Raw genomic sequence first — 27,614 nt, forward strand, 5'->3', positions numbered from 1 at the left:
CGGTCTGGTGTGACGTACGTTTAGAAAACCATTTCGTTTATCGTGCTAATGTTTCGACCTTTATTGAGATCATCTTCAGGGTCAAAGTGTTTGTTTTCTTGTAGATGTGTCATTGCTGTGTACCATGGCACTCTCAACACAACATACAGCAATGACACATCTACAAGAAAACAAACACTTTGATCCTGAAGATGAGCTCAATAAAGATCGAAACGTTGATACGACAAAGAATATGTTTTTCTAATCCTACGTCACACCAGACCGCATCTTCCGATCTCCAAATAATCATTAATTAACGGTCACTAAATACCACACACATATCAATATTGACAATTTAAAAAAAACGTCAATGAGCAGAAAATTCATAAATGAGAACATACATGCACGCACAAACCGGCATATACACTCGCCCCCGGACGTTCACATAAACCCACATGAATATAATATTAAAAATATTTTAAGTAAGTTTTATATTTTTTGTTATTTGGTACTTGTTTACACTTCATTTTATGTAAGGTTTAATTTTTAATATCATTAGGCCTCAAGTGTATGTCGTCACGGCATCCTGTACGATTTTCAAGTACATGGTTTATTTCTGGAAAATATTCTAAGTATATATATTACTAATATAATGATGTTTGGTTATTTCTCTTTTTAATTTTCTTTATTGGTTTCGTTTTCTCAGCTTAATGTAAGTTCTACTGCATGGTTGTAAATAATTATGTGTATTTTTTGTACGAAAAGTATTATTTCTGTTTTAAATTATTAATTAAATTGTTTTTAATAGGTATATATATTTTTTATAATGAAGATTTTTTGTGCCCATTTTAAATAAACATTTTTCTTGTGTTCCACAACTTGCGCCAAGACGGTTCATCCTCGGCTAGGACCTTTTTTTCCAAACCGCCATCTTGCCGTAGTACTTTCTCACCTGCTTTCAAAAACGAAAAAAAATCGGCCGCGGTTAAAAAACGAAATTTTTTCGTCAAAAACCTAGTAAGAAGTTTGGATCAATGTCGAGTAGTGGGGGGAATCCTTGGAGTTTGGCGGGTATTGATCAGGTTGGCAGTGTGGAGCGCTCGGGTAGTCGCTATTCCGACAACCTCCACCAGTCTCTCTGCTCGTATCGACTGGGCGGCTCTGCTTTGCCTCCTATTTCGATGTGCCCATACGTAACTCGCATTTGGTAACGATATCAGTAACGACGACAGTTCTCATGCACAGGTACGATTTTTTTTTCAAAGATTTTATCATTTATCTCTCTATTTTTTATCCCCAAAATAAATTCCTCTTTTTTTCTTGGAATTTTGTGCATTTTGATAGTTAAATTTTCGCGATGGAAACTTTTTATTTCCTCCTTTGTACGATGTAAAAATCTTCGTCTGTTTAATTATACAGCAAATCTTCAATTTTAGTAGGTTTTTAAATATTAAAAATATTAGCCTTGTTTTTTATCTTTTTTTTTAACTAGGCGATCGGCCTCAAGCCGGCACACTTTAGCCTTTTAGCCCGTGATCACGTCCGGAGGGGAAAACCGTGACATCTCCCTTCTTTTCTTAAGGCCGGTTTACTTTAAAAGAAAGACCCCCCACGACAAATAAATAAAACAATAATAATAATAATAACGTAATGTTTCCGAGGACGGAACACCGACAGCCGTTCACGCCCTCCCGTCGCGATTTTTACCATTCGAAACGCCCCCTGTCACAAAAATCAAAATTTTATATACGATAGATATGAGACGGGGGAGGAAAAAACACGGGGTTGAAAGGGGCGGATTACGCACGTTGCTACTGAATTGTATATTTGAGTTTATGAATGAAACCACCCCTTCGCCCTCCCACCTATGTAGTACTTCTCTAGATTGCTTTTAACGTCGACCCCTGCTACCGCGAGCTGGTGCGTAGCTCTGTTTATTTATTTGGATATTGTCTCGGCCCGTTGCGTAACTCAGGTTGCGAAAAGTCGCCAACAGCCGCCGGAAAAGCCACGGTTTTTCTGCCAGTTTTCACGTGGGATTTTTCACTTTTACAAATAAACAGCCGCCTCGTTCAATAAACCCAAATGAATGTTATGCAACCGTATATGTCACTATGAAGACGATTTTGATAAAATACAACATAAAATATTCTATTAACATAAATCTTCCATGAGAATACCAATAAACATATACATTCGCATAGACATATTCGTTTTCATTCACATACGCAACTCAGGTCAGCCAACAATTTGATATTACCATCTGACAATCCAGTAAGAAAGTAGCATACTCTTCAAAATTATCGTAAATATCCCTTTTCTAAAACATTACCTTATATACAATTATCGTACTATACATACTAGTCATTATAAACAAACTTACCTGTCATATACTACTTGCATAGAATCGTAAAAAGTAACATATACAATTTGAAATTAGCATAATTCTTTTAATAGATTTACTCTTAATCACTCGTTTTCGCACTCTCACATTTTTTTTAATTTTTACATCAATATACCTATTTTACGCCAACAAACGGATATCATCTGTAAGTAATGCACTCTTTGAAATCAGTGTAAATAAATATCCCTTTCCTAAAAATTATTAAGCATCATACATACCCGTCATATATACCAATTAGGTAGAATAGTAAACAGTAGTATTCACTGAAATTAACATAATTCGCTTAACACGTTTTCCTTTTAATCAATTGTTCTTATACTTAACATTCTCTCATTTTTACATCCAATATATATTATCCATTTTTGCGCCAACAATATATCCATCTGACAATCTAGTAAGAAAGTAGCATACTCTTGAAAATTAACCTAAAAATCCCTTTTCTAAACATTAACTTACATACAATTATTATATGTTATTCGTCGATATAAACAAACTTACCAGTCATATACCAATTTTATGGAATCGTAAAGGAACGTACAATTTGAAAGTGACATAATTCGCTTAATACATTTACTCCTATACACTCGTTTCCCACGCTCACATTATCTTAATTTTTTCATCCAGTACACCTATTTTGCGCCAACAATTTGATATTACCATCTGACAATCTATTAAGACGGTAGCATACATAAAATTAACTTAAATGACACTTTTCTAAAACAATACCTTATATGCAATTATTATACTTTATTCATCGTTAAATACAACTAATACTAATTTTATAAATTTGTAAAAAGTAAGATACAATTTAAAATTAACATAATTCGATTATCTGTTTTTCATTTTAATCAATTGTTCTCACACACTCACATTCTGTCATTTTTGCACCCAATTTACTATTACAAATCGAAAAAAGTGACATACAATTTGAAATTAACATAATTCGCTTAATAGATTTACTCTTAATCATTCGCTCACATTCTCTCATTTTTGCATCCAATTTTCTTACTATGCGCCAAAAATTTATATACAATTTGATAGAATTGCTTCATATTTTTTTAAATTTTGATCATCTGATAATTTCGAAAAATGAGGTATACACCTTAAAATTAGCTTAAATAACCTTTTTATTACATATTACCTTATATTCTATAATTGTACAAACTAGGCCTTTTAAACAGTCAGGAGTGATATTTTAATTTGCTAGAATTTTATACAGCAGTACACACTTTGAAATTGACATCATTCGCTTAATCATTTTAAACCTCGTTGTCATACGAATACATTCCTTTAATTTTTTAAATCTCGAACATTCTGGATCAAGGTATGGTCTTGAAGAAAAAAGCAAATTTAGCAGTTCTGCCAATTTTTAAATTTAATTTTAAATTTAAACTTTTAAGACTGCTGTGCGCCAACTATCTTATGCTATCATCATTTTCTCTCATTTTTACATCCAATTTAACTATTTTGCGCCAACAATATGACACTTCCATCTAACAATCTAGTATGAAAGTAGTATGGTCTTGAAAATTAACTTAAATATCCCTTTTCTAAAACAAAACCTTATATACAATTATTATATATTATTCATCTTTAAAAACAAACTAATACTAATTTTATAAATTTGTAAAAAGGAAGATACAATTTGAAATTAACATAATTCGATTATCAGTTTTTGCTTTTAATCAATTTCTCTCACACGCTCACATTCTCTCATTTTTGGATCCAATTTACTTATTATGCGCCATGAATTTTTATACAATTTGATAGAATTCGTTTCATATTTTTATATTTTGATCATCTGATAATTTCGAAAAATGTAGCATACACCTTAAAAGTAGCTTAAATAACCTTTTTCTAAAACAAAACCTTATATACAATTATTATACATTATTCATCGTTAAAAACAACTAATACTAATTTTATAAATTTGTAAAAAGTAAGATACAATTTAAAATTAACATAATTCGATTATCTGTTTTTCATTTTAATCAATTGTTCTCACACGCTCACATTCTCTCATTTTTGCATCCAATTTACTTATTATGCGCCAAGAATTTTTATACAATTTGATAGAATTCGTTTCATATTTTTTTTTTATTTTGATCATCTGATAATTTCAAAAAATGTAGCATACACCTCAAAAGTAGCTTAAATAACCCTTTTACTACGTATTACCTTATATTCTACAATTATACATACTAGGCCTACTAAACACTCAGGAGTGATATATTTATTTGCTAGAATTGTATACAGTTTGAAATTGACATCATTCGCTTAATCATTTTAAACCTCGTTGTCATACGAATACATTCCTTTAATTTTTTAAATCTCGAACATTCTGGATCAAGGTATGGTCTTGAAGAAAAAAGCAAATTTAGCAGTTACTGCCAATTTTTAAATTTAATATGCCTGCTGTGCGCCAACTATCTCATGCTATCATCATTTTCTCTCATTTTTACATCCAATTTAACTATTTTGCGCCAGCAATATGATACTTCCATCTGACAATCTAGTATGAATTAACGTAAATATCCGTTTTCTAAAAATTTACCTTATATACATATATTATACATTCGTCGTTATAAACAAACATACCAGTCATATACCAATTTTATAGAATCGTAAAAAGTAGCATACAATTCGACATTAACAGAATTCGCATAACAGTTTTTCCTTTTAATCAATTGTGAAATTGTAATTGTATACAAGGATTGTACATATTAGTCATAAACAAACTTACCAGTCATATACCAATTTTATAGAATCGTAAAAAGTAGCATACAATTCGAAATTAACAGAATTCGCATAACAGTTTTTCCTTTTAATCAATTGTGAAATTGTAATTGTATACAAGGATTGTAAATATTAGTCATAAACAAACTTACCAGTCATATACCAATTTTATACAAATCGAAAAAAGTGACATACAATTTGAAATTAACATAATTCGCTTAATGAACCCTTAATCACTCGCTCACGCACACTCACATTCTCTTAATTTTTTCATCCAATATACCTATTTTACGCCAACCATTTGATATTAACATTTGACAATCTATTAAGACAGTAGCATAGTTATTATACCTTATTCGTCGCTATAAACAAACTAATACTAATTTTATAAAATTGTAAAAAGTAACATACAATTTCAAATTAACGGAATTCGCTTAATGTTTTTCCTTTTAATCAATAATTGTTCTCACACGCTCACATTCTCTCATTTTTGCATTCAATTTACCTATTATGCGACAACAATATTGTTATAAACACAAACAAACTGACCAGTGATATACCAGGTATATATACACCTCCTGTGCTCCAACTATCTTATGCTATCATCTGACAGTAACATACTTTTTGAAATCAGCATAAATATCCCTTTTCCAAAAATTTACCTTTTACTCAATAATCATACATATTTGTCTTTCTAATATTCTTACTAGTGATGACCAATTTGATACAATTTTAGAAAGCAGCATACAATCTGAAATTTTCATAATTCTCCTCATTTTTTTCTCTTAACAACTCGTTCTCACAGGCATTCTCTCAGTTTTACATCCGATATACCTATTTTGCGCCAACAATTTGATGTCATCTTCTGTCAGTTTAGTGAAAAAGCATATGCTTTAAGATTAGCGTAAATAAGCCTTGTCCTAAAGGATAACCTTTATATTCGAAGATCATTACAATCGCAATTCAAACTTAACGCATACAAATTTGATAAAATTTTAAAAAGTAGCAAACGTTTCAAATTAGAATAATATAAATATTTTTATTGCATACCAATTCGGTAAAATTGTACAAACCAGCATGCAACGCAGTGCCCGACGATCTTATGAACAATGCAAAATTACATTCTTAACAATATTCGCGTTTGTAAAATAGGAGCATACTTGGTGTAATTAGCATAAATGTTTCGATGTTTTTTTTCCAAGAATTTTGCATAAAATAATACATAGTTATTTTCTACCTTGAATTCTTCGAAAACCGCGTTTTACAACAGGGTACTCAACTATGAAATCAACTTTGCGGAATGTCAACCATGATCAAAATTCGTGATAACCAATTTAATAGATTAAGATACAAATCACAATTTAAAATTAGCGTAAATATCCATTACCTAAAACGTTACATATTCAATGATCAATTATACTTATATTTTAAGAATAAATAAAACTCACTATTTTTCGTGGTCCGAGGGGATCGAAGTCAGGATAGCTCAAGTGGTAGAGTACCGGCGTATCAAGCCGAAGGTCTTGGGTTCGAATACCGCTCGTGACACTGACTTTTTTATCTCAACTTAATACCTTTATTAATTGAATAATAAATAAAACTTTTGTTCCAACCATATCTCCTTCAACATATTACACATATTTCACAACGAAATTCTGGTATCAACACGCACGTATAACATGTCAATAGCAGTGATTTAGCGTAACCCTTTCCTAAAATACTCAGGAGTGAAATATTAATTTCCTAGAATTGTAACCAGTAATATACACTTTAAAATTGACATCATTAGCTTAATTTTTATAAAACTCCTTCCCACAAGCATACGTTATATTCAGTATTAAAGTCAATATTTTACGACGTCTATCTGATTTTATTATTTGACAATTTAGTAAGATAATAGATAACCTTTGAAAGTAATGTATTAAGTAAATACGAAATACGAGAAAATTTGGTGGGGAAGGCAATTAGTTTTTCTAAACTGTGGTTGGTATTGGAAGAAGTGGTCTATTCAAATGATTTGCAAGTTTGAGGATCAAGATTATTGATAGAGAGATGAGAAATTAGAGAGGTTTTCAAGTTGTAATGGATTAAGAGAGCTTACCAATTCTTATGTACGTTTAAATCGTTGAAGAGCAAATGGAGAGGAAGATTATAATGGTTTAAAGTGTGGAATGTTATTTACGTTTATTGCGGCCAATAATCTATTGTTATGGTACCTGTGCTGGAGACATTGATAAGCAGATTTATAATTTTAAGAAGCTCGGTAAAAATTTGAAATGACAGCGAGGGCGTCAACCCTTCAGATACACTCGCGAATATTGAAACTTTTCAACCTCCGACATGGATTTATTTTGAGGAACAAATGAATCAAACAAAAATTTGAAAATCGGCCACTCTTCAAAATTACCTGAAAAAGTGGAAATGTTGATTTTGGGAAATTACCAATTGTTAAATTCTGTGGCGTTTCAAGGATAGGATCAGTAATTTGCGTAGCAAAATTTAAACAGGTTCAACGCTTGTTAGAAGCAATATTATCAAAGGAGTTTTGAGTTTGAGAAAGTTCAATTTTATATTCTTCATTGGATGAGCTTGCATTAAATTCAATTATTTAATTATTTATTGAGTAAAAATATTGCGCTAGATCTGGAACGTCAGTATTTCCATAGAAGATTTGTAATTAAATTGATTTAACGTATCGAAAGTCATTTTGAAGGCGGCTCAAAATTGTTTCACCCTTAGTTTTTAATACTTGAAATTTGACTTTTGAACCCTCCGCCATGGCGATTCAAAACTAAACACGGGTGGGAAAAGGAGGATAAACTTATAAGGAGATGAACTTTACGAGAAGCTCAAATAAATCCGGTATGAACAAAGAGAGATAATAAAACAAAATGAGAAAACTTCTTGAAAAACTTTATTAAAGAAATGAAAATGTAAACGCAATATAACTTATAAGAAAATTAAATTAAAATTTAAACCTTTCGATTAGCGACGAAATCTTTGCGTAATATAAACAATTGAGCTAAAGTCTTTTTATCATGTTCATCCTTTTTGCGTAAACTGTAAATCGACGGCCTTTTCGGTACGGCAAAATTGTTTTAAGAAAAAAAAATAAATAAAAGCCTAATTTACATGGATTCCAAGATCGAACTTCTAAATAAAAAGGTGAAGATGGAGAGACAAAGTGGGCTGTATAATTTAAATGAACGATGATCATATGGCCAAGTGGACCAATGTTGTTACGTCCTGAAGATGTGTTCAGCTGTACAGACGGTTGAAACGAGGAACCAAGATAATATTTCAAGTCTTGCCTTTGATTTGGTTTTTCTTTCTATTTTCTAAAGCGTATTTTACTACAACAGTGTGCGCAACGACCATATCAGCACTGTAGAATGACAAGTTGATCAATATTCGTGATATCACATTTGATAGATTAGTGGGGGGAATACACCCATTTTACGCAAGAATTTCTATGATGACCACATAAAAACTACACAATCACAAAATATATTATATGTATTATATGTATGTGCAGATACTAAAAGTAAGCATAAATCTCTGAACATAAATGAAATTGTGTTCAATGACCCAATCAACACCGCACTAATAGAAATCTATTGATATTCGTGATAATAGAAATGTAAAATATGTTGCACAGACTATAAAATTATCTTAATTCCTTACTTATGCCTTTTGTAAAAGAAATAACACTATATCGCGTATGTTATGTTATTCTCGACCCGTGCAGCCTCTGACAACATAGGTGGTATTCAGTGGTAAGCAAAGTTGCCCATATTTTAATGTAATTTGGAACAGTGGTCCGCCGGTTCACCTTGTTTTTTCCTTCGTCTTGGGAGGTCACAAATCACAACCAGAAGGTCATCAGACAACACTGAAAAATACGGTTTTCGCGCTGAACAATCAACAATCCTAAGCAGTATCTGAACACGGTAGAAACGTAAGATTGATTAAACGGCACTGGCATACGTTTCGGTTTTGCGCCATCTTCTGTGAAGAACTTCTCAGGTTCAAGGTAAAGCGGAAACGGACCTGACAAATAAAACAAACCAGTGTCGCTTCAACTTGTGTTCAACGAGTCACAGATTAACAGCCACCAAGAATACTCGTTCGTTACCTTTGCATTACTGGTCCGCCGTTTCTCGCTGTTTTCCCATTTCGCTTAGCAAGATTTCCGCGAAGTTTACGGAAAAAAGCATACGACCTGGAACCTAATGGTTTTATGGCTGTAAATTTAGCCAATATTAAGTACAGCCCTCACGTGATAAAATTTCCATTGTGAATTTCATTCGTGGTCCACTTTTCCTCACCTTGGATTATGAATCAATCATACAAACATTCATACTTAACTTCCAATCAGTGCTGAAACGTTTAAATTCATTTAAAATCATATTAAACATTTAACTTCACCAATATGCTCAAAGATGCTTTGAAGGTTGTTCATGTTGCAATACTAGTAGTTCGGTGAAAATGTAAAAACGTCGGGTAAATTAACATAATTCGATATCTTCACAACACTGTTTCATCTATCATTCATACGAAACTTTCAATCATAATTAAAATTTTCTGTTACTTTTTTAAAAAAGAACTGTCTTTTAGGATAAAAAATTTGCTCGGCGAATATATTAACACTATACAATTCAAAATTTATCAATATTTCTGTCATGGCAATTTAATAATTTCATATAACCATAAACTACTGTAAGTAATCCAATTGAAAAACTTCACTTAAGCCATAATGCTTGTACAGATTTCAATTAAGCGTCTAACCGTTTTGTAATATTAATCCATTTACGTTTTAGGAGTCAATGGACCAAGTTACTTCTTTCAATTAATTATTCGTTCTATGTAAGGTCTTGGTTGAGATAAAAAAGTCAGTGTCACGAGCCGGATTCGAACCTACGACCTTCGACTAAATACGCCGCTACTCTACCACTTGAACTATCGTGACTTCGATCCTCTTTATCGACTCCTACTTTTTTATCTCAACCAAGGCCTTACAAAGAAAGAATAACTTTTTTAATAAGATGACACACATGATACACGATACAGTTGCTTAATAATATAACGACAGTCGGAATTTTTGGAAGTAATTAATTTAGAAACTTTAAAATTTATTTTTGCATTTTCGTCCGTACTACCGTTACTAGAAAACAATTATAATAGACATAATCTCTCCTCAGGTTTCTACAATACATCAATCATTAGACATCCCTCTACAAAGATAAGACGTGATTTAGATATAAAACACCAACAGAACTAATTTTTACCTATATAACGCCAAATTTTCGTTAATGTCGTCTGGAAAAATTTAAAATATTATGTTCATAAGCCGGTAAATTTTTAATCTTTGTTGAATTGTCAGAAATGTTTTCATATTATATAAGAGAAATCAAACGATTCTAATGTTTCAAAATGTTAAAGATTTCATGTATTTTCCTTCGATTCTCACTTTTGTTGACATAAACGAATCAAATTTCCTTTTCCAGTCATATTGCGTTAGCGTTTGAAACTTTCCTGGACAAATCAAACTGTCATCAAAAGTACAGTTGTAAAAATAATTCCTCCTTAGCACATGAAAGCACCTCACTGTAAATAAAAGTCCATAAACGACATTTTATTACTTTACTCGGAGTATTCTGTCTTTTTATCTACCTACTCAAGAGTTATTTCACCTGCAGTACTTGACCTAGTGACCGTTCGAAAGTTATTTTTGATTTTGTAGTAGTATGTGTGTATTATTTATAGGCGCACTGTACTAAAATTAAATCGATCGACAAATTACATGATATTAATAATAATGTGAGATGTTTAGGGACCGACAAACAGCTACGTGTTTTTATTTCTTTTTCTGGTCTTTCACGCATATTTTTCGTCTGTATCTATTTGCGCGTCTTTTACTGACTAGCCTCTCATTTCTACCATCACTAAAAACATAGAAGTCTGGTCACATTCACCCCTCCCCCCAAATGTACTCAATATTCCTAGGGACAGGGTCAAACCCACTCCATTCTCGCTGATAACTTACTTCTACTCTCCAGACGTCACACATTCACCCCAGAGTACTCGATATTCCTAGGGGTGGGATTAAACAACCCCTAACTATATGATGATTATAATTTCTTTTCTTTTAAGGGGAGGGGTCTACAAATTAAGTATATAACACAGTGCTTTAAGTGTTTTATCTTCATACAATCGTAAAATTGTGATTAAATTAACTTAAAACACACTACTGCAACTTAAACATGAGTAGTACAAAGTGCGTTGCCCTCGACCTGTGAAGGCCTCGCAATTTTGTTATCTTTCACCTGATAGGTGGTTTGTAATTTTTTTATAAATTCCCTTCAAGGCATCCAGTCCGTGGAACGTTATATCTCTTATACCCGTTGAAAATACTATTTACAGATTGATTGAAGGAATGGACGGCATTTGTTTATCTTTTCAACTTATCAGCATTTTCTTTCATGAATTACAAGCCTTTTTCTTTATTAAGGTTTATTGCGATGCCAGTGTACTGAAATAATCATAGATTAACATGTTAGATAAAACATATATAAGAGAAAATTATTTTAAGTTATGATTAAATTAACTTTTCTTTCTATGTAAGGTCTTGATTGAGATAAAAAGTCAGTGTCACGAGCGGGATTCGAACCCACGACCTTCGGCTAAATACGCCGCTTTTCTACCACTTGAGTTATCGTGACTTCCAATCCCAACCAAGTCCTTACATAGAAAGAATAATTGATTGAAAGAAGTAACTTGGTCAATTTACCACTAAGACGTAAATGGATTAATATTTAATAAGTAAAAGAAGTATCACTTCAGTAAACAGCTCCCCGTGGCCACGTCGTAAGTCGCTGAGAATCCAATCCTGTTTACACGACATTTGAAAATGGCAAAAAGGAGGGAAAATTCGAAAGATTGTAGGTTGAGATAGAGAGTTGGTGTCCGAGTGGATCGAAGTCACGATGTCTCAAGTGGTACAGTAGCGGCGTATTTAGCCGAAGGTCGTGGGTTCGAATCCCGCTAGTGACACTGACTTTATTTATCTCAACCAAGAGCTTACATAGAAAGAATGATTAATTGAAAGAAATAACTTGGTCAATTGACCACTAAAACGTAAATGTTATAATTAAATTTAATAATTAATAAGTTCGTTATAATTATTGTGACTGTGTATTAGACTTAAATTAATCGTTGTTACTCTCCAGCGTTTGTTTTTCTTCACTTTTGCACAATTCCCAAGTGGAACTTGCTCTAGATAGTTATTTTCTATTTCTATATATGTACAAAAAAGAAATAGCTCCCCATCACAGAACAGTTCAAAAATACTTTTTGGGTAAAAAGAAACCAGAAGACATTGACATAAACGAAGTATATATTTAAAAATTTCCTTTCTGTTTAAATTTAAAACATTTTCATTTTTTCCACGATTCCCCTACAAAATTCCACATTTTCAACTTTTTGACTGATGACCCGTTAAACGTCCGTGTCTGCGAAGTTCCAGGATCCAGTTTTAATTCAATGGCAAGCTAATGGATCTAGACTCAAACATACTTGTGGTGGGCACTTCGTGTAAACCTGTGGGATATTCACAACTTTTATTCTAATCGAGAATAATGCCGCTTCCGGAAATTGAATTAATACTCACGATTAGAGCAGAACGGTTTTATTAAGAAATTAAAAGGGTTTCAATCTAGAGTCAAACGCTCGTTATCGCCGCTAAATTAAACCTGCGAGTTACATCCGAAATGTATTACGGTAATATTGTAGCAATCAACAAAATGAAATTTTTTGGTTTAGTATAATTTTTGTCCGATCTGGTATTTCACTTAAAACTTTATTGATTCTCTGAATTTTATCCAATTTCAACGTAAATATAACCGTTAGAAAGCTTAATGTCTCAACTATATCAATAAGGTTTACATTTTATGTCATTGTAATTATAAAATATAGTGATGAGATCAATAAAATCTCCTCAAACGTTTTATGTTATGTCTAGGGGATTTTAATTTATTTGCAGAAACCCGGTTTGTACCGTTGTACTTCATAAGGTTTTTATGATTTTCGAAAAAAATGTCAGGCATATTTGGAAAGCAGAAATTTGAAAATAAAATGTTACCCAAAATTTGTATTCAGGGGGTTGTTTGGAGTGCAAAGAGTAATATCGACTTTGTTTCTTCCTAAAAACATTTAACCTATAATGCTACGTCGTTCGGTCATAAATTATTATTTTTATTGCGGCTCATTTCTCCGCACTTCTTCGGATCATATCTATTTAACTGGATAATTAAATATATTCATAAAAAATGTTTACAGTGGTTTTTGCGCTGATGTAAATTGTTGATAATAACCGAATCCGGTGACTCATCACTGAAAGGGTCACGGGTTCGAGTCTCAGCGGCCCTGAATTTTAATCCAAAAACTTGGATGAGGAGTTAATGTAAACTCTGAGTTAAAAAAACTAATTGGTCAAGCTGACCACGAAAACTAGTGAAGTTAAAAAAAACTTTTAAAAAAATGAACGAAACAAAAAAGGTTTCAAAAAGAACGAATCTTGTCGAATAATGTGAGATGATATTGTTTTTATATTGTTTATAAAAATTTCTTTATGTTATTTTTATACATCATAATTAATGTAAATAACCTGCAGACGGATTTTATCCATGGTTATTTTATGTTATTGCATATATTTTTGTTTTGTAAACATTTTGAATTAATAAAGCATTTATTATTATTAGTAGTAGTATATTATTATTATAATTAATATAAATAATTGAAAACTATCGTTAATTATTATACACAAAATTAATTTTATATTTAAGTTTTATCTTAAAAAGTATAACTATCCGAAAATAAATTCAATATTCTACATGGTATATGGTTGAAAATTAGGTTTAAAACATCAGTTGTTAAAATGTTGATAACATGGATCAGAAAAAGTCTCGATAAAAACGTGTCAAAAACTGGAAATATATCTTTTAAGATAACAAATTTACTTCACGGACACGATTTCCAAGTTTGGAGCCCGAAACTATTTCTGAACTATTGCAAAATCTTGACATTCAGTTAGTTTGTAGAATAATGGAAATTGTTTTCCCTTGCCTTAAAATGAGTGAGAAGTGTTCAATGGAAATTATTTTTATATGTATGTATATTCTAAACACGACACAAGAGGTGTCGTTGGTCCTTCGAGTATCCATTTCTGACCCTTTGAAGTGATTATTTCGGTCCGACGGCTAGGGCGATTGAAAGGCAAGTAAGCGGCTAACGAGCCATGAATTATCGGAAGTTCCACACAATTGTAGAAGTCTATAAAGTTATTTCCTCCCCGACCACCTCCCTCTATACCACCGAAACTTTCCAGGGTGGTTGAGTAAAAGTATAACAAATAACTCTCATGCCGTGCTCTTCTCTTCCGTCAATGTGGGTCATTCGGGCCCCTTCAGCACTAGGACTTTCATCAGAGGAGCCGCAGGAATTGTTAGAACCTTTTAGGTCTAAATGAGCAGTTGAAGAGGGAATAACGCCTGGGATTGTAATCATCATTTATAATACAATCAAACTTTTAACAAAATATATAAAACAAACCAAACAATATTCACAAGGCACGACGTGATTAATTACAAAAAGAACGTTCTTTTACTTATTGAAGAGGATAGTGCTACGTGTATCTGATGGTCAACATGTATTTTTTGATTTTCGATGTTTAAGCCCGTCTAATGACTGGTGAAGCTCCGAAATGGGTCTGACAGACCAAAACAGCGAATAGATAAATAGATAATCCTGATTTATTTACAGTTTACAAATTAATTCAACTTACGTTAATGCAGTATAAATATTTAGTTTGTCTGCCGATTATTGCTAATTGAACACTATAGCCAAAACAGCTCAAAATGATCGGAAAAAAACAAGGTATTTTTGATTTTTTATGTTCAACCCTCGAATTTTAATGATAATATTTTATAGGTCACAATTTATGATTTGGTAGTTTCCGATTGATTTGATCTGTCAGACGCGTTGAGCTTATCGTGATAATTATTAGCGGGTTTACACTGAATATGGTGAGAATCCGAAACCCGTCTGACAAACCAAAATTTTAGTGGGATTTCCTCTTATGCGCCCTGTATTGTTATGTATCTACAGTTTGGTCGTTTTGGATCACTTTGGTCTGACAGACGCGTTGAGCTTATCGCTACATTAATAGCGGGTCTGCATTGACGATGACGTGAAACAGAAACGCGTCTGACAAACCAAAATTGCAACTTATATATTTAATTAAATTTCCTCTTAAGGCCTGTAGTATAATGAATCTAGAGTTTTGTCGTTTTCGATCGTTTTGGTCGATTATCCTTGTTATGTTGGTCTGTCAGACATGTTGAGCTTATTACAGTATTAAGTAGCGGGCTCTACTGAAGACGGGGAGAAACCGAAACGCGTCTATCAAACCAAAATGGCATCATTACTTATATATTTAATGAGATTTGTGTTTAAAACCTGTAGTATGACGAACTTAGAGCTTGGTCGATTTGATCTGATTATCCTTGCTATATTGGTCTGACAGATGTTGAGCTTACCACGGTATTAAGTCATGTCTCTTTACTGAAGATGGGAAGAATCCGAAACGCGCCTATCAAATCAAAATTGCAACATTGCAACATATATATTTAAAGAGATTGCCTCTTAAGACCTCGGTGGAGATGAAACTATATTTTGATCGTTTCCGATCATTTTGGTCTGACTATCCTTGATATTTTGATATAATTGCCGCATTGAGTCTATCACTACATTAAATATCTGGTCTGTACTGATGATGACGAGAAGCAGCAATGCGTCTAACACACCCACATTGTCGAAAACCAAATGTTCATCACACAGCATACCTTAAGAGGAAATCTCGCTAAATTTATAAGATGTAATACTGAATGACTTTGCTATAAAGAATTCAGTGGTGTATTTTTTTTTTAATTAATGATGTTATTTCCTCAAAATTTATGTTTGCTTCCTATGTAAGTTAACTCTTATCATCAAGATTATTCTCAAACCACTCAATTATAAAAGTATAAAGTTGTAACCCCATATTAATATTATGTATTTTGCGGGCTGGACAAAATGAAATCACCCAAGCAGCCGCGATTTCCATCAGGCCATGCCCACACCTTAAAAATATGTTTCACCCTTTTTCCAGTGTTTAAAGATGACCGACCTTTTGAGTTATTTCTAGCAGAATTTTCTTTATTATTATTTTTTTATTTAAACCAGATTGAAATAATGATACGTTGCATAATAATCATATTAAGAAAATTTTATAAATTATGCAAAAAACAAAATCATTCAACATTTTTACGATATTCGAAATATTCGACTTGTTGAGACCTTGATAAGGGTATCGTACTCAAAAACCTCTCATCCAAAAATTTGCTTTCTATACTTCTTCCGAAATTTAAAAGTGTAAGAATGTTTCTCATGTAAATCTGACAAAGATTTTCTCTTTATACAAAATAATACAACTTCATATTTCACAGTATGATATAATTTATTGTGCTTGTCGTTCAACGATGATTTTAGCTAGTTATGTCTGTCGTGGAAAATCGAGCATGAGGAAAATATGTGGCACGTCAAAGGAAACGTGGCACGCCTCTGTAAAATGTGTGTCAATCGCGGAGTAAACACTCGTTACGATTTCCACGTTTGTCAATTTATAAAACGGTTATCTGAGGAACCCATGCTGTCTAGGCGAAAAGGTGGGGGAGCTGTTATGCAGCAGCTAACGTCCTATTCAGTCCATTGAATGTGGCGCTGGCTCACAAATGTTTTCAATTGTAGAGAAACCAAGGACACCTCGGCACAGTCCCTTATCAATTCTTTACTGGCACACGGCGAAGTCTCTCTCTCAACGCCTACAATTTTTCTTTTAAATATCGGTCTTGTTGGGAAGAATTGAACGTTTTCACCTGTACGAAGATGATGAGGGAATCGTTTTACGATTAGAGAACTTAATGCAAAAGTATAAAACGTAATTTATCCCTTAAATCATGATAAACCTGGGTTAATCCGGTTAAAATCCATTATTGACAGGAAGTCGATTATTAAAATAAATTGTCTATCATCCTTGATTCACCGATTTCTAACACCTGAACACTTCTATTATTTTTTTTATTCTCACTCGTATTGCTATCAGAGACGTTTCACAATATACAATTTTTCTTGTAAATTCTACTAATTACTTGCGAATACTTTAACTATAACTACATTTACCTTACTGAATTATTTTAGATGTGATTTTTAGTTTGTTTGAGCACAAAAATTAGAATACCCTCCAAACGAAGACATGGACAGAAATTTCAAAGGCGTCACAGATAAAAGAAGATGGTTGTGGCAGAGGAAACTGAAATATGTGAATTCTATTCTAGATAAACATTTTTTTATCTCACCACGTCCCTATTTCAGTCTTGCTTCAGATAGCAGGCTGACCGTGGCGTTCGACACGTTTGCAAAACCTATGACCTGCTTGAATTTGTTTAATTGTAATGGCCATCTGGTTCCAAAAAGATTGTTGAGAAAAAAAATCGTTAGGCTTTTACTTGCGGGGACTTGAAATGTTAAAATACAAGACGCATTTACAGACATGTTTGAGAATTTGTGTGCACGCATATGTAAATAAATGAGTTGGGGAGCTTTACTAGGTGTCAAAAAGTTATCACATGTGTGTAGGCATGTGCGTTGGCATATTGCAGTATGTGACCTCTATTATTCAGTTCTTCAGTATATTATTATAAATATGTGTGTCATTTATTGCAATTGTGATTTTTTTAATTCTTGCTTAATGATCCCAAAGCCCCATAAAAATTTAAGCTCCCCATCGTCTTATCGAAATTCGAATTCGAAAAGTATGCGAAAAATTAATTTACAAACGAATTATCTCTATTGCTACTTCAAACAAAATCTTACCAGACCATCAATATGACTTTCGAGCCCATCATTCCACCATTCATCAACTTCACAGACTTACACATTTCATTACTTCATGTCTCGAGTAGAAACTGTACGAGACTGGAGTGTTTCTAGATGTTTCTCAAGCCTTCGTGTATGGCATGAGGGATTATTATACAAATTAAAATTATTTTTGCCCCAGGCAAATTATCTAATTACCCAAAAGAGAGATTTTTTCGCATAAACCAGGGTACGACTTCTGAGAAGGAAGAAGTGCTCGCAGGTGTGCCACAAGGGTCAATACTCGCTCCGCTGTTGTACTCAATTTTTACATTTGATATGCCCACAAATGAGAATGCACTTACCACCACATAGATGACACCATATTAATATTCTTCCTCTTCTACACAAATTTCACTTACGTTACGAATCCACATAACAACAATTGAAGAATGAAGCAATCTTTGGAAGATAAAATTTAACCCCTCAAAGTCACAACATGAAAGCTCTCTTGAGACGTCCTGTTCCTCAATCCGACAAAATTTAGGGCTTACATTTGAGGAAGACTAACTTGGAATCCATCCACGATCAAAAAAACATACACTAAAGAAAAGCTTTATTACCTACTCAACCGACAATCAAAATTACCTTTAAAATCAAAACTTTCGACAAACACATACCTATTCAAACTTATTTGGATGTGCGGGTGTCAAGCTGATGGATCGGTCAAATATTCCAATATTCAAATATTACAAAGTTTTCAATCCAAAATTTTAAGATTAATTCTTCCGGTCCCTTTTTACTTAAACAGTAACACACCTCACAGAGATCTCCCCATGCCGTTTTTCATTCATCTAAACATATTACAGACGTTTTCATAGCAAATTTCAAAATCATACTAACCCACAATGCGGTTACTCCATTCCCCAAATTTACCACGTAAACATCTGAAAAGAATATGGGTAAGAGACCTCCTGAATGATTAATATCATTTTATTAATCCAGTGCGGCTGTCATTGAGTAGCTTTCTCTAAAACGCTCGTAATGCCAAAAAACATAAATTGAAACCCAATCTACTGGTTGTATATAATAGATGTTCAGTTGTAAATAAATGACGACAAAAAATTTCTTGTTTAAATTACTCTACAGAGGGATTTTGTTGCACCATCAACTGAAATTTACCGCCCCATTGTATTTTCTTTCACCTTGAAATATTGAGGTGCGGGAGAATTATTAATTTCGTCAGTGTTTACACGTGACTTTGGTACGTATAGTGCCAGTACGTCGAAAAAATTCAAACAGTGTCAATCTAATGCAGCTCTTCCGTTCAAAACACATAAGGTAAAGGGAAAAAGATCAAATTTCAGATTTTCTTCTGTATATTTTTTGATTTTGAATTATTTTATTTTTTAATAATTTTATCTTTTATCTGCTCTTCAAAGATTGTTCTAATTTATTTCAAAGATTTGTTTTTTGTGTGTGTACAACTGTATTAGCCTAGTATAACTTTCTTTCTTCAGATTTTCCTATACGACAAAGACCAGTATCATTTGACTTTATCCCGTATAACTCGTTGCCTCTAACACCACCAATTTTCTTGCCATATTTTTGCTTTGAAATAGAATAGTATATTTTGCCTAATTGATAACGTCGGATATACGTTAAAGTTTGTCTCTTTCACACGTTTCCCTTTGTGAACTGAATCCAAATAAAAAGGGCTTTTCTCTCCTAATGTAGTAGGCGCCTAAGAAAATATAGTAAATTCTGTATGGAATCGGAACATATGGTCATTACCTAATTCAGGTGAATTATAAGGTACTAATTGTCAGGTTTAATGAGATGTATTTTCTATCACCGCAAGTACAGGCAGATCTAACGCTACTTAGGTTTTTGTTGCCGGTTGAATAATTAGTTGCAAGTGCTCTTGATCTTAAACACCTCCTGTCTATATATGTATTGTCTATTCAGGGATTGTGGGTTTGCTGTGGTCTAGCTATTGAATAGTAGTAGAATTGCGAGACCTCCTAGGAGGCCTCTGGCCCCTCCCTGATAGATCAGGGGGAGTCAACCACCTTGGTGCCTGAGCGACTCCGAGGTTGGGCTCTAGTCGGGCGCCATCGAATTTTTAGGTCATTTCGGCGCCCTTTCGTCCCTAAAACTAGTCATTCTTACACTCACTCATACAATAAATACATACATATTCCTATATACAAACCCAATCACACATGCATATCCTCTGTCTAGAATCCGGGTCGGAGGGTATCTCGCTATTGAAAAACAGGAGATTGTCGGAACTGCTTGTATATAGTTGAAGTTTATCATTTAAAAAGCATGTTAATTATATAATTTTTACAATTATAAATAAACAGACTATTCTTAGGATACCCTTCTCCTCTTCTCGAAAATTCTCAAAATCTGCTAAACACTTTACAACCAAAATCTTGTCATCAATAAAACTCTTTGGACTTCTCGCTTACTTTAAGCTCGACGCTTTGGGACCTAAAAGATTTCTTTTTATTTCATTGGTAGCTACTGCTGCCCTGTACTGTTTGAATGTCTGGGTTATCATGTACGTCAAATGTAAAAAGTTCAAGCTAAGCTTTTATCATTATCGCTAGCTTTATCATTGAAGTATGACAACATTGAGAAAACTGCTACCTAAGACGACTTAGCTTGATAGATGTTGAATATATTCTTTTCATTTGGACTTTCCAAGTTAAAAACTTATTAACATCCATTTGTTCTTGCCGAATAAAGACAAGTGCCCCTTAACTATAAAATTGAGCATGTCGTTACTTACCATTTTTGTCGCTTTGTTGATATGTACATTAAAAATAAGAAAGTTCTCAACTACAACGGAAATCGCACAGACCCAACACTGAAGATGGCGATCAACCCAGCAAGGATAGACAGATAATGATCAGTAACGACCAAATTCCCGCATATAGTAATCTAATAATATAAAATTGAAACTGAACGACCTTTTTGAAAAATTTTCTTTTTCTTCACTATGCCTAGACATTGCCTTAAAGACAAATCGCCTTAAAGAGTAGTTATAAAAATTATTTTTGCCACATTTATTCCCTGGGAATGCTAGGGAAAGTTTTTTTCCATTACTACCCAAAAGCAGTATTTTTTCGAATTTTGCTTTCGATTATTTCTCATATTGCTTCTGGCCTTGTGATGCATATTTCTTATATTTAAAGGAGAAAAGAATTTGATCCTTCTAAATCCTGTCCGATTTGTTGAAACGAGAATTACGACTCATTCAGTCTTGTGCTTAATACTTAAAACATCCTTTTCCCCAGAACTTATCTTTAAAATACATTGAAGAATATTTTAATAACCCCCAACAATTTAGCAGTACATACTTACAATTTTTTTAAAACTTGCAGTAATTCGAGAACCTGGTCGATTGTAATTTACATATATTTCTGTTTCATTTAGAGTGGCTTTAAGTATAATTCTATCAATTTAAGGAAATTCATAAAAACTTATGAAATTGTGGTAACTTCATTGTATTGTTGTGTGCAATTTTCTTTTATCTGTATATATATATATATATATACCTTTATCAACCCCAAGCTCTTTCTTCCCTCTAAAATGGGTTTTTTTACATATAAATAATAAACAGATTGTACGTATAGTTCAAGACAGATTAACAAAAAATTTGTTTATATTATCTAAGAGGAAATAGGTAGAAATATAGGTTTTTCAAACACCTTGGAGATAAGGCGCCCTTGTTAGTAAAATTTCACTTTGGTGTTAAATCTAACACAGGGACGTTTGTTTTTTCGTACAAAACGACGATCTACTCTCAAGTATTTGGCAATAATAAAACTATACGTTTTCAAATAATTTTTAGATCGATCTGTTCTTGGTCCGGGACGTTTTTCTGTACGTCTCGACTTTACTTGGTCGCCGAGGGCGAAGTTGAAGAGAAAATAAGTAAATGGGAACGGCTGAATTCTTATCGGTACAAACATTTGACCGGAGTACGTGTGAGGCTATCCTGACCGTGTTAGTGACTCAAGTAGAAAGCATTAGATAAAACATGAATCACCGATTAAAGAGGGAAAAGAACGTGCTAGAATACTATTCAATATTTTTTGTTCAGCCATGGAACTATCCTGTTAAGGCTGGAGTCCCACAGGGTAATATCCTTGGTCCCATCCTTTTTAACCAAGTTCGCTACCCGGGTTGTACATCGACAAGGCAACTTTGAATACACATCCAAGACAAAAAACCAAGAACTGACTAAACATTACAAAACACTCTCACGGGTTGTAGACAAAAGATCAAAACTGACGCTTCACAACAAACGATTTATTTGGGCATACGGCATCGAACTGTGGGATTCAACCAAATATTCCAACTATCCAAATTTCTCCGAAAAATTTATTTATTTTATATTTTATTTTTTCATTACACCCCAATTCCTTAGTTTGAAACATTCCGAACTGTCCCCAATTATCCCCCAAGAAGCTTAACCCGGCAGTGACCTCGCGACCTGTTGGGTGGCGAGACGTAGCACGTACATCCTACTTGAAGTGACACCACTGGGTGCCAATTTTATATATAGATATATTGCCAAATGTTTTTTTGTTTTATTTTATTTTAAAATTTGTGCATATTTACTTGTAGTATAAAAAATAAATACTGTTGTAAAGTGTATTAAGCTGTAAAATCGCGATCAATTCGATTAAAATCGTGGCCTTTTTAGTTTCGTATTCAGTAATTGTAATACATTTCTTTTATTCTTGTGAAACTGATTTGGTAGGCGCAATAAATGGTAGCTCCTTTCGTTAAAAGGCTTATCCCAGATGTGCCATATACTCAATAATTGGACCGCTCAAGTGATTTCAAGTAGAAAAACAAGTCAAAAGGGTTTTCCCTTTCGGAAACCTGTTGCCGGCCCTTGGTTTTTCCTGAATAATCGCTCGATCCGTATAATTGCTCGTGAAAAAGGGCTTAAAAATGGTATTTTTTCATATTTTCATTGACAGGTCGTTTTGTCAGGTCAGTTTTACTTACAGTCTAATTTCACTGATGTCTTTAACAATCAAATTTATCCCGGTAGATGGATACGACATTCAAACTAAAATCGGCCCGAGGTATCAACGTTGACGTTCAAAAGCCAATACAAACTCAATGAGCAATTACAACAATGAAAATTTTATTCAATTATAACAAAACGGAATCAAAAAGTGAAAGTATAAAGTGACGAGTTGTCGCCAAATGTTTAATTTTCTCTCCAATGAAAAAATTGTATTCACTCTTTTAACATTTTCCGGGGATTTTACATTCCCAGGATCGGAGTACAATTGCATTACGAATTATGCAGGTGATTGTGGTTTCCTATAATTAGTCGTATTCCAACGTGAGGGGACAAAGAAATACGAGCCTCGTACTAATCATCTAATTGCAATTGTGCAATTCTGTTTGGAAAAATGATCTCTATTTATTTTTTGAACCCCTCCCCCAATTATTAAACATTATCATAAAAACACATTGAGCGTGGAGAAAAGATGTGTATTGTAAGGATTATGCAAAGAGACATTACATAGGAGAGAATGGTAAAATCAAGAGGATCACCGCGTGAAATTGAAATTTTTATTCTTTCCTTCCTTTTATAATATTTTCAATACAACCTTCTTTGAACAACACATAAACTTCTCTTTTTACAATAATTATTCCAATAAATAATAACTTTTTTTACCAATGTTTGCTGACTCTAAATGTTATCTATTGTTCAATAATCCATACAAAAACATAATCTTTTTACTTAGGATTTTGGTCCACATACTATATTAAATTTGTAGAGTAATATTACCCCAACTTCAGCTCGGAACAGTTTTCAGTTTTCCTAATTTGTTTAAATCTTCCTAAATTTGTTGTCTAGAGGAACCTACACTCAGTTGCAACATAAAATAACATAGCAGTAGGTGTTAAAACTGCAGACAAATTGAAAAGCTAGATTTTATTTATCAAATACAAAAAAGTCGGACGTATTTGTTTATTTTCTTTACTATATGTATTTTTTACGTTATATTATTCACCACGTACTCATTTTAATGTAAACAAAATTAAATATGTTCAGAAATTCATGAGTAATAATAAAATTTATTTAATTATGATGGTTTAAAAGAAAATTCACCAAAAACAAGGGAAAATCCTTTCGAGATAGATTCAACTACCAATTTATTAATTTGCTCTTAATAACGCGTATCTCCTCCTCTGGCTTTGCGGAGGGACTTAAGTCTCCTAGGCATAGAGTAAGCGGTCAGACTTCGTCTCAGGAAAGATCATCTTCTTGTGAACCATTTTTCAACACGAGCGGTTTGAAGCTGTTCAGCGTTTCTTGGAGGTGGCGAATGTCTAAACGTCTCTTTATCATGTCCTACGGGTTCTATAGGATTCATGTCAGAAAAACGTACTGGCCGATTCATTGTGGCATCATCCTCCAAGTAATTTGTGATAATTCGAGCTACATGCGATCGACCATTATTATGCATTAACAAGTTTACGAAGAAATGGAGCGAATGGGATCACTTCTTCCAGAATAACTCTCTCAATGACAGGATGTTAGGACACTCAAAAATCCTTCTATATCGTAATCAGTTCGGTATGGGCCTGGACGTTGATTCCACTCTATGCCATGAATGTCTTTGAAAAGGAGTGACTCCCGCATGGCGCATTGAGCAAAGCATTCTCCACGACTTCTCCACCCACGGTCCGGTCATCTGATTGCCATAAACCAAACTGACACTCATCTCTGAAGAGAACAGCCCCATTGTTCAAGTGCCCGAAATGCTGATTTGCGCGTAGTCGCCTTTCAACTCGATGCTTCTCCAGTAGCAGATAACCTGATGTGGGACGTATGACAAGGCTTTTTTCACGAAGCCTTCTGATGACTGGGAGCTCGCCCTTACATTACGGGCCGTTTGGAGTTGACTACTTAACACTACTACTTAGCGGTAAGAGCAATAAAACGATCGTCCCTATATCGTGGTCGACCTATACCTTCTCTTCTAACGCAACTTCCGATCGCCTTAAACAGCTGAAGACCATCGTCGATGGTAGACAGATAGATTCCTCCCCGCAAGTATAAGTAACCTTTTTCGAGCTACAGATTCATCCCCAACTTTCCTAACCTCCTCGTTTGAGAGGTACAGATTCCTTCCCATGTTTCCTGGCGTTTGTTGGGTAGCAGAGAAAACACTAGAGGTATGTAGAGATCATTTTTCAAGCCATTGTGGTTACTAGCTGGTAGAAAATTGTTAGTATATAAATCGTGTTTTCACTAGCCAGATTACTTATCGTACGAGAAGATAACAATATTTTTCCCTATTATTTTCGAGCATGAAATCGTCACTGTACAAAGGTGTCACACTGCGGTTGTCTAAATATTCATGTACATCCGTAGTAGGCATAGGTGGTAAAAATGATCTTCTTTTATCATAAATTGCTCTTCTACAGCTCGTTATATCTGAGGTCGTTGGCAAGTTCACATTTGAAGAATTAATTTCATTAAGTATCAGTTTTCGCGGGGAGGAATGTGTACGTTTGATAAACCGCGCCGCCCAACCTTGTAAATGAATCTGTATGTGCCAAATCGAGGAATCTGTCGACCCCGCGTAGATGGTAGATCGTACCATACCCAGGACTTTGGCTATACGTCGATGACCAAAGCATCTGCCCGGGAAAGATCTCGGCATAAAATTATGCTTTTAATAAAAAATAATTAATAAATTTTTTCTCAAATCAAAAAACCAATCTAATCACTCGGCAAGTGTGACTGGCTAGGCTGAAATTGCACTGATTTTCTCTATTTTTAATCTAAAGAGTGTAAAGCGTAGAGTGAGTTAGTAACACTCTATAAAGGTAAACATCAAGTTATTAATGTTGTGTTTAAGTTTTAAGTCAACTATTAATCTTTGTGGCTAGTTATTATGGAAAATGAACAGCAGAAGTACAAGTGTCCGGTTTTTGTCTTCGCGCGTATTTCTTACAATATTGTCAGAAACTAGGTGACAAAAGGATTGAGTCAGTTCAGTTGTTAAGCACTAAAGTTGTGAAATATCCTTATGTAAAGGTTCATCATGGTCCGTTTATATCGTTTGTTATTGTATAAATATTTCAATAGACATTAGCATATATAAAATCGAAATTGTACGAGTAAATTAACCTTTTATTAAATAAATCGTAAATGTTCTTCGTTATCGTGTTGGTATATGTATGTATAATCTATAGAATTTTATGTCCCGCAATTTAAATATATGTAGCCCTTACAGAAGGCTTATTAAGAGCACTTATGAAGAGATAGGTTTAGTTGTTGTTTTTTATTATGTTAAATATATATCTATTCAACTCTCCTTAGGCTTTAATATAATGGTGTACATGAAATTCAATCCGAGTGATGCAAGGACTCGAAACAACAATCCCCTTGAACGTATAGCATTTCAAAACTACTTTTTTTCTTTTGTGTAAACACGACATACGGGAAGAGCAGCGTAAATCATGTTTTAAGGGCGGAGACGCATCGCGTTGACGTTCGGTTTTAGGTCACCAAAGGTATCATCATTTTATGCCCGCTTAGTCCTTTTGTCGAGATCGGCCGGAGGTGCGATAAAACATAGGACGGAGATTTAAAACGGCTGTAACTTCATTTTAACGATCCTTTAATAAGACAAAGCTTTCCGTTTTTAAAAATAGAAATTAACTCAGGTGAACAGTACATGAATTCTTACGAACACCGAAAGTGTGTTCGTATCAAACTTAATCCGTGTATACTTTAATATTTGAGCTTTATCCTTCAACCCGGGATCGACCTTCTCATCCGAAAGTGAAACACACCCAGTTCAGACGAGAGTCCATTCAATTCGCGAACAATGGACGTACATCAGCCGTCCTGTTAGAAGGGCTGACCGCTTTCGAAAGGGTCTTCAATCCGGCCACAGCTTAGAATTTCCCTTTGAGCCCCTCTTTAAAGTTTCATAGGCAAACACAACCGCGATTCGGCAGATCGCCTGAAAAATGTACACTGTAGAGAGGATTAAAACTGCCAATACTCTTTTATAGATAATATTACTTTCCATTCACGTTGTACCACCTGTTGAATCGTAACAGTATCGCTTTTTAACACCACTGTACGCGGCCTGGAAGGAAAGGCCTCCAAAATGTCGTTTAAATAAATATGTATCTCATTTGACTTGTGAGGCCTGTGTTTTCACGTTGTAAACAGGCGTTAAAGGAATAATTACAATCGTTATTTGAACTATGGAAAGGACTATTTTAAAACACGAGCTTACACGTTTCAACAGTACCTACAACAGATCATTTTTTTCAATTTTCGAACAAATGTAGCAGCCATCTCAGTTTCATCTACTGAGCTGTTGGTGTACGGTACGAATATAAATATTTTAACAATTGACCGCTCTTCAAGAAAATGTAATAAATTTACTAAATTAATATAATAGTATAATGTAATATACTAATATCTACTGACATAGAAAAAATTGCACCCAATTAATTTTTTTCATTT

The 27,614-nt window shown here is 33.7% G+C and overlaps 1 protein-coding gene across 2 annotated transcripts in view; it reads left to right on the forward strand.

Annotated features, from left to right (window-relative positions):
- The first annotated feature begins 1,076 nt into the window (after positions 1–1,076).
- LOC106670189 overlaps positions 1,077–27,614 on the forward strand; it is a 67,292-nt gene continuing 40,754 nt past the window's right edge. For both annotated transcript variants that reach the window (XM_024229407.1, XM_014400291.2), the window contains exon 1: positions 1,077–1,224. The gene's annotated coding sequence lies outside the window, so the exon portion shown is untranslated. The remainder of the gene's footprint in view (positions 1,225–27,614) is intronic.

The sequence above is a fragment of the Cimex lectularius genome, unplaced genomic scaffold (assembly GCF_000648675.2).
Source record: "Cimex lectularius strain Harlan isolate CLEC.00 unplaced genomic scaffold, Clec_2.1 scaffold405, whole genome shotgun sequence".
Taxonomy (NCBI): Eukaryota; Metazoa; Arthropoda; class Insecta; order Hemiptera; family Cimicidae; genus Cimex; species Cimex lectularius.